Consider the following 9,588-nt stretch of genomic DNA (forward strand, 5'->3'; position numbering starts at 1 on the left):
ACCAACATTTGACGTTGTCAGTGTTCTGGATTTTGGCCGTCCTTAATAGGTACATTTTTGTGGGATTTTATCGTTGTTTAAGTTTGTAATTCCCTAATGATATATGACATTGAACATCTTTGCATATGCTTATCTGACATGTTCATAGCTTCTTTGTTGAGGCATTTATTAAGGTTTTTTTTTTGTTTATTAAGATTTTTAAATGAGACTCTTCCGTTTTTTTTAGGTTGAGCCTTAAGAGTTCTTTGTATATTTTTATATGAGTCTTTTATTAGATTTGTGCTTTACAAATATTTCCTCCCTTATCTGTGGCCTGTCTTCTCATCCCCTTGGTATTCATTTCTAAGTTTCTAAAATTTTATTTGTGAGTTTATTTGGAATAATATCTATTGCTTTTTGTTCAAGTTCACTATTTATTTTCTGCAGTACCTAATCTGCAGGTGATCCCATCCAATGTACTTTTGACCTGAGCTATTTTAATCTCTAGAAATTTGATTTGCATCTTTTGTATACCTTCCTTTCTCTACTGAACATGTTCACTCCTTCCTATAACTTCTCAAAAATATAGAATGTAATTATAATATCCATTTTAATTTCCATCTAATGCTTTAATCTCTCCATTTCTGGATCAGTTCTAATGCATCGTTATTTTGCCTTCTCATTGTGGTTCGATTGTCCCTCTTTTTAGCATACCTAGTAATATCTAATGGATGCCAGTCATTGAAATTTTTACTTTTTTGGTGCTGAATATTTTAATATTTCTATAAATATTCTTGCCTTTGGTTCTGGGATGCAATTAAATGACTTGAAAATCATTTTGTCCTTTTGGGTCTTGCTTTTAAGCTTTTTAGGTGGGGTCCAACCAATGCATGGTTGATGTTAATGAGTCCCCACTTTTCAGGATTGAGTACTATTCTGAGTACTGACATACTGAGTGGTTTTCCATTTTGGCTGGAGGGACCAGGCATTTTTCTTGGCCATGTGTGGGTTCTAGGGATTTGTTCCTTCTGATATTTTGAGGTCATTCTTCGCCCTGCCTTGGGTAGTTGACCTACATGCTGATCTGTGCTCATAAGCCCCCCTAGCCTAGTTTCCACTCACCTGGCCCCTTCTCATCCCCTCCTTTACTCGGCCACATTCACAGTGGGTCTTGTCCAATTTTTAAAACAAGCCTGGCTCTTTGTACGCAGTTTTTATTCCTTCCACCTAGAATGTGCTTCCTCAGCCCAGCTTCACTGGGGCCAACTGGCATTGGGCTCTGAGCTCCCATATCGCCTTTTCTTATGCAAATGTGCATCTCTAATTTCCTCTCCAACCCTGTTTCTCACCTTCAAATCAGTTTGTGATTTAAAATAACTTGTTTGCATGTTTTGCTTTCCTAAGCTATCTCACTCCATAGTTGATAATCACATGGGGACGGGAACTCTCATTTTTTGCTTACCACTGGATTCCTTATGTCTTGGTCGACAGAACACTTGGTTAATAACTGGTTAAATAGGGACCTTTGGCCTGATCGCTGACTAGAAACTGTCTCTATCAATTATTGCATCTCTGTTGTATGATTTATAATATCAACATAGTTATGGCTTATGGTCATATTTGTCACATGTTTACTAGTCATTTTCTGCAAACTCATCCCCGAGGATCTGGGTTCAATTTAAGTGAAAGTCCAACTTTATATGTTAGATTCTGTTGGTTTTCCACTCATCCATCACCGAGTTTTATTTCCTTTATATTTTTTATTTTTTAAAAAATGTAAAAATTTTTTAATTTTATTTATTTATTTTTAAGTTTTACAATTTAGACTGGGGTCCAGCTCAACAGGGCCTTCTACCTTCGCTGATTTCACCGGGCCCTTTTGCTTTGGCTGTGGTTTCACTGGGTAGTAGGTAGGGACAGGGGGAATGTCCCTCATCCATTCATGAGCGTCACTAATTAGATGATGAGGCTTTTGGCTACTGTAAGAGAGTCATAGCAAAAAAAGAGAGAGAGAGAGTCATAGTCATTCCTGCTGTTTACCTGAGCTTCATTGAATTTCTTCACTTCGGCATTCAGATCACTGTGTTCCTGAGTTGTAAAGGTCACATATTGAAATAAATTTGGTAGAGGCAGAAATACATTTTTCCCAAAGATATGCTGATAATAAACCCTAATAAATACCTTTTTCCATTTTTTTCTGATTCTGACAAAAAGTCCCAGTGCATGGGGCGCCTGGGTGGCTCAGTCGGTTAAGCGTCTGTCTCCAGCTCAGGTCATGATCTCACGGTTCGTGAGTTCGAGCCCCACGTCAGGCTCTGTGCCGACAGCTCAGAGCCTGGAGCCTGCTTCTGATTCTGTGTCTCCCTCACTCTCTGCCCTTCACTCCCTGCTCTCTGTCTCTCAAAAAATAAATAAAAGTTAAGATAAAAGAAAATAAAGTCCCAGTGCTAAAAGGCTTAATAACAAATTTTTCAAGTCTTGAATTGCTATATTGTACACCTGAAACTAACGTAACACTGTATATTAACTAGCTGGAATTAAAATAGAAACTTTTAAAAAATCTTCCAAATCAATGGGGAAAAAAAAAACCTTGTAATTGAAGTTTTGAAACTTAAGAAGATATTTTCTGAGCTAACTAGGTTATTGCTCTGAACAAATATCTTCTTGTCATTATCATATCTATTTAATTTTGGCTGTTAATGTATACTAGTAATTGGCTTTTTATAGACCTCTGAGAAATCACATTGGCTTAAAATATCTATCATTAAATTTTAAGTGCAAATAGGTTAGGAGAATATGGATGTAACAGTATACCTATAACACGATTTAATTAGTGGGAAAGTATTTTGCAAATATTTAATAAGCCACTTGTACCAACTCTCTTTTAGCTTTGAGATCGTTTATTTTTTCTAAGGAAAGAGGGAAAATCCTTAAGATGTGAGTTGATTAATCTTTTTCCACAACGGTGAAGTACACAATTTCAGAATTATTTTGACTCTGAGGATTGTTCGCTTTTAGGCAACAATTATACATTTTACCGGTTTTGCTGTTGCGAAGTGACACGGGAATCACTTGCCAAAATGTCCTGCACTCAGACAAAGAACACGGCGGTGACATCGGTCTGCAGTGCAGAACACTAGCCCGGCAGGAAGCACAGCTTTGCCGATACTGACCGAGTCATTTCGGTCCTATCGAGACATAGAAACGTCGATGCAATCTTGATTCCAGGAAGGAAGGGAAATTGCAGAGGGATTGGGCTGAATGACTCCTTTTTCCTCCCTAAAGGGGGATACATGCGTTGATTCCAAACATTTGTAAAAACAACTAACCAAACACTTCTCGTTGACAACATCAAACGAGATGGGCTTCAGGGGCTCATGGGAAAGGTCTGATTTTGTGATAATTCAGGACCTTTCATCTAAAGACGCGTTTCTCTTTTCAAAGCGATCTCTTCAAGAAGCCACATGTTACGTCAAATATTCTGCCAGGTCTCGGAACCCATTATATACAAACCGCAAAATCTTGAGCTGGTGTATATTACCAGGTAATAGGCGAAGTGAAATTTTTCCAAGTTTATTTGCGGTTTCAAGACTTGGCCCTGTCTCCTTGAAAAGTCTGTAAGGACTCTGTGCAGCTCCTTCCCACACATTTTTGTGAGTGTATCTTGGCCCGGCCAATGCCAGGCGGCCACGGGCTCACTTCCTTCTCCTAACACGGGTCTAGAGTCACCAGTTGACGCTGCGTGTCCGGACTTTGAAATCCTCTGACGTGCAGACGAGATGTGCTGCAATCCCTGTTTCTGATGGAGGCGGAGACGAAAGCCAGGGCGTGTAAGAGATTTGCCCAAGGTGCCAGGACCGTGACCCCCAGGGGTGTATTAGTTTCCTATGGCCTCTGTTAACCAATCTACACACTCAGTGCTTTAAAGCAACCGCTGTTCACTATCCTACACTTTTGGGGGTCAGACATCCGAGGTGGGTCTTCTACCTAAAGTCAGGAGTCGGCAGTCCTGCTTTCCTCCAGGAGGCTCCAGGGGAGAATCTATTCTCTTCCTTTTCCAGCTTCTGGAAGATGCCCACATTCCTTGGCTCGTGGCCACATCTGCCCATCATATGAGGACCCTGGTGACCACACTAGGTAATCCAGGATCATCTCAAGATCCTTAATGTGCAAAGTCCCTTTTGCCCACGTGGGGAGACGGACACGGTTCTGGGGATTAGGATGTGGGCATCTTTGGGGCCATTATTCTCGCCAGCATGACGGGCACGTTTCCATTGTGGACTATTGCCTCCATTATGAAGTGTGTGGTTTTTTTTTTTTATGTTTATTTATTTATTTTGAGAGAGAGAAAGAGAGAGCACAGGCAGGGGAGAGGCAGACAGAGAGAGAGAATCCCAAGCAGGCTCTGACAGTGCATAGCCTAATGCGGGGCTCAAACTCACTAACCATGAGATCATGACCTGAGCTGAAATCAAGAGTTGGAGGCTTAACCGACTGAGCCACCCAGGTGCCCCTAAAGTATTAAAAGTTACATCATATGACTCTATTAGTACAAAGACAAATATAATTATGGCCCAATTTTTAAAATATATTCACTATTATAATATTCATTTTTTTCTGATAATTTTGAAAGAAATTAAAGTTAAGGTTTTTTTTTGTGTGTGTGTGTGTGTGGTTTTTTTTGTCAACCTGCTGTACCTCACGGATAAGTAGGTCCTGGATGAAAAAGCTAAAAATGCAACTTGGGTGTTTGGACCTCCATTTCCATCCTCTTTGCACTAAATTTCTTGGGCGTAGCTTGGAACTTGAGACTGAACTGTGCTGTTTAGTGCAGGTGCTTTGGAATATGCTACCACGTATGGCTTTCTTCGACTTGGCCAAGAGTTTACTTGGTCACATGATGTTTTGGCTGATCCCTGCTGTCACTGAAGCTGTCCTTAGGCTTAGCAGCCCTCCACCCAGGAAAGCCAGCCATCACACCCGCACAGGTCTTTCCTCACCGGGAAACACTTTTCCGGAGAGGCACATGCGAATCCATTTCCCACCTCCTGGTTTATGCGAAGATCCAGGAGGAAATCCGTTCCCCTCTGAAGTAGAAATCGACCTTCTCCAAGTTGCTCTCTCTCTCCGGCACACGGTGTGAACGGGGAGTCTGACGGTTTACTATATGACTTTTGTGACCCTCGATGGGGCACACTCGGGACAGCGAGATGGCCCGAGACCTCCAGCTGCATTGGGTTGCCTGAGTTCCCCCACCTCCCAGGGGATGAGTGGTGCTCCCCACAGGCTACTGACATGGCTCAAACTAGCCAATCCGAAGCCTGCCTCCTACCCTGTTCCTTCCCAGGGAAACCACACTAAAGGCCCTTGTCCACATTTTCCCCTCACTCCCTCTGCCTCTCTGCCTCAACCCTGTGATTCCCACATGGCCCTCCATGGTCGGGCTCCCCCCATGGGGGCCTGTGAGTATAATAAACTATCTTTTCAATGGCGGTCACCTTCTGATCTGTTGACCTTACACACACATGCCTCCACATCAAATCCCCATTGAAATAATGAGATTTTCACAACCCAAAGAGCTCATTGAACCCAGGGTTATATATATATAAGAGTCCATGCATTTAACAATGGGACGCGTGAATTGACATCGTGAAACCTGAATGTGAGCAGCAAGCCATTTGGAAGTCAAAGGTGAAGGAAGGTATGTTTAAAGAAGGAATTAATAAACGAGATCTGGTTCACAATTCACCTTCTGGGAAGGAAGACAAATGCTCACTTTATTGAATATTAATTACACGTAAAGCACTTTGTAAGGACTGTCTAATTTAATCCTCACCACAAACACATAAGTTGAGAGTTATTATCTCCTTATTAGAGATTTAGAAATTGAGATTTGAGAAATGTAAGTGATTTCTTAAAGTCGTATAGTAAGTAAGTCGTTGGCCCGATTTTCAGTCAAGTCTGACTCACCATTGCCATTTCCAAAATGCAACATTATATACTTCTAGGTTTCTGCAAACATTTTTGAAAAACAAGAGTTGGGAACTGAGGCCGAAATTCACAGTAACAAGTTGAACATGGAAAAAATTCCTTCAGAAGATGCCGAAATTTTTAATTCATTTAAAAGGAGAAGGAAATTGTAAGGTGTATGAGATCTGGAAGGAAGAAAAACGATCTCCATATTTTCACAGAAAAGTCAAGGGCTCTGGTCCCTTTGAAGTTTGTTTACTTTACCCCGGAAAGATGAAAGCATCTGCAACATAAGGCCGATGGTGGGAAACCCGCTGTTACTAGATGCTTCGTTTTTCAGACCTGTCCTGCCAGTTTCAACCAATTCAGGCTTTGACCTTGTTACTTCCACCTTGAGGATAGTGTAAATACCATGCACAACGGGTATGATCTCAAGTGATTATGTTCTACTAAAACTATTGTCTATAGCCTATTAATTCTTTGATCAAAGTCTGTGCCATACAGGTAAAACACTTTGAAATTTTTATATCATATTCATATTCCACTCGAAGTGTTTCACTAACTTCAATTCTTTTCTGTCTTAATTTTATAGAAATAGTAGATTTATCAATCCTTCCCTGTGCAGCGTCACATAATATTTTACTAAGTCTAGTTTTTGTCATTGTGCACTTTTGGCTGTATGAGAATGACTTGACCAATCAGCTAACAATGACCCAACGTCGGGGCGCCTGGGTGGCTCAGTCAGTTTAGCGTCTGACTCTTGATTTCGGCTCAGGTCATGATGTCACGGTTCATGGGTTCAAGTTACCTTCCTCAACTTCTCTCTACCTTGGTTTCCCCTTCTGGTAACCATTGATAGAAATAAGGCCAATCTCAGGGTTTCTGGGTGGCTCAGTCAGTTAAGCATCTGACTCTTGATTTCGGCTCAGGTCATGATCTTGCGGTTCATGATCTCGAGCCCCCGCATCAGGCTCTGCTCTGACAAGGAAGAGCCAGCTTGGGATTCTCTCTCTCCTTCTCTCTTCCTGCCCCTTCCCTGCTCACTCACTCTCTCAAAATAAATAAATAAACTTAAAAAAACCCACAGTTATCCAATGTCTTATTATAGGTTTAAGATTTGTCCATTTTTACTCAAACTTTTTTACCACTTGAAATTTTATCTCTTCTCAATATTATTTCAGGTCAGTTATTTCCCCCAATTATAAAAGTTTGCATGTTTATCATTGCCGTTTAAAATATTACCAAATTATGTGACTCAGTAGTGTTTTTGCCACAACCAATGAATACCAATTCTAGTTTGTCTTGATTTCTTCCGCCGGCACAAATTAACTACGAATTGGGTAGTTTTAGATGTGACTGCCATCGTGTTGTTATGACATATATTTCAAACTCTTTATAAAGAACTCTTTGGCCTGGTAAAAGGTTACCCTACATATATTCTCTTCAAATGAAAGAAAAAATCTTTATAGACTGAATTATAGCAAAATAGAACTCTAATTCCATGGAATAGTAATTGTGGGAAAAGATGATCATGCCGTCTGCCAACTCCTTTTTTCTTTTTTTTTTTTTAATTTTTTTTAACGTTTTATTAATTTTTGAGACAGAGAGAGACAGAGCATGAACGGGGGAGGGGCAGAGAGAGAGGGAGACACAGAATCAGAAGCAGGCTCCAGGTTCTGAGCCATCAGCCCAGAGCCCGACGCGGGGCTCGAACTCACAGACTGTGAGATCGTGACCTGAGCTGAAGTCGGACGCTTAACCGACTGAGCCACCCAGGCACCCCGTGCCAACTCCTTTTTTCTTAAGTTTATTTGTTAATTTTGAGAGAGAGACAGTGCGAGAGAGTGGGGGTGGGGCACAGAGAGAGAGAATCCCAAGCAGGCTGTGCACTGTCATCCCAGAGCCCAACGCGGGACTTGAACTCATGAATCATGAGATCACGACCTGAGCCGAAATCAAGAGTTGGACACTTAACTGACCGAGCCACCCAGGCGCCCCTACCAACTCTTGATCAGGAGAGTGGCCTCAGACTTGGAACATTTCCTCCCACCGAAACGGGAGCCCTCATAGCCTGTGCTGGGCTTATCACCTTGTTCGGGTCTATCTTCTCCCGTTCCGGATTTGCGATGTGATTCTTTGTTCTGCTTCAGTGTGCGTGTCATATGGCACCTGGCCGGCCCCACTGCTCTATCTGCTCCCCCTGGAGGGAAAATGAGGTGCTTCCCTGTAGCCAAGGGGGGTGCGTGCCCACCATCACCATGCACGGGCTCAGGGGTTAGACCCACTGCCCCTGGAGACCAATGTTCACTCTTGCGGCCCATCTTGCCCTGCCTCTTCTCTGTGTGAGGAGAGCATCGTTTCATCCAGCGCCTGTGTGAGTCATGTGATTTTTGGCAACCCCAATCCCTGCAAACCCTGCAGGGCGCTGACCCCCTGGAACTGCTATGCTTTGTGGCAGGATCCTCCAACAAGGGGCCCCTCCCAGGGGTCGGGGTGGGGGGGGCAGAGGAACAGGTGTTCCTTACTTAACAGTAATGACAAGACTCCAGCTTTGTTGGGCCTCCCACACAAGACCGATTGTTCAGTTAAGTAAGTATAATATTGATTTTGTCTCGGATTTAGGAGAGGTACTTGTGCTGTATTTTTGAGAATCCAAGAAATGTCTGCAAATTGGAGGTTATTAAATCAAAAACAAACAAAAAAATCTAAACCCTGGAGAACAAACCAATACTCCTTCCTTCCTTCCTTCCTCTTCCTCTTTCCTTCTCTTTTTTCCTTTCTTTCTCTTTCTTTCCTTGTTCCTCTTTCTTTCCTTCTTTCTTTCTTTCTTTCTTTCTTTCTTTCTTTCTTTCTTTCTTTCCTTCTTTCCTTCCTTCCTTCCTTCCTCTTCCTCTTTCCTTCCCGTTTTTCCTCTTCTTTTCTTTCTTTCTTCCTCTTTCTTTCTTTCTTTCTTTCTTTCTTTCTTCCTCTTTCTTTCTTTCTTTCTTTCTTTCTTTCTTTCTTTCTTTGTCTATAAATTTTTACTCTGAAACCAGTGAAAAAATATTGGTCTATTTATGTAGACCATCAGAGATGCACTATGACAAATAAAAGATACACGCTTTGTAATTCAAAAAGTTGTGGTTGAATGCTGGTTTCACCATTGAGTACGTACTTGACTTTCACACATTTACCTCCTCACACGTGGCTTTAGTTTCCTCACTGTAAAATGAAGTTAACAGTACCCATTTCTCAGAATTGCACGGAGACTAAAGGAGCTAGTGAGTATACACTTAAATTCACAGAACATATTAAATAGTACATGGTAACCATTAATGGCCTAGCTTTCTTTTTTTTTCCATAACGAGGAAAATCTAAATTTGAATGTGAGAGTGTAACTCTGCATTTAATTTTTTCTGGTTAATTTTCTTTTGTCATGTTCCCTAAATCCAAGGAGGTCTCCTGACGACATGACAAGATTTAGAACTAAAACACATGCCGAGGGAGATTTTTACCTCTCCGCTGCGCAGATCCCTTAGTCAATTAGCAATATAAATATGGCTATTTACTTAATGCTACCTTTCCGCAATGGGTGACTAGATTCACTTTCTATGTGTATCTCTCTGAGGGATTGAGGCAAGATGGGGATTACTAGGCTGC

The sequence above is a fragment of the Acinonyx jubatus genome, chromosome D4 (assembly GCF_027475565.1).
Source record: "Acinonyx jubatus isolate Ajub_Pintada_27869175 chromosome D4, VMU_Ajub_asm_v1.0, whole genome shotgun sequence".
NCBI classification, from domain to species: Eukaryota; Metazoa; Chordata; class Mammalia; order Carnivora; family Felidae; genus Acinonyx; species Acinonyx jubatus.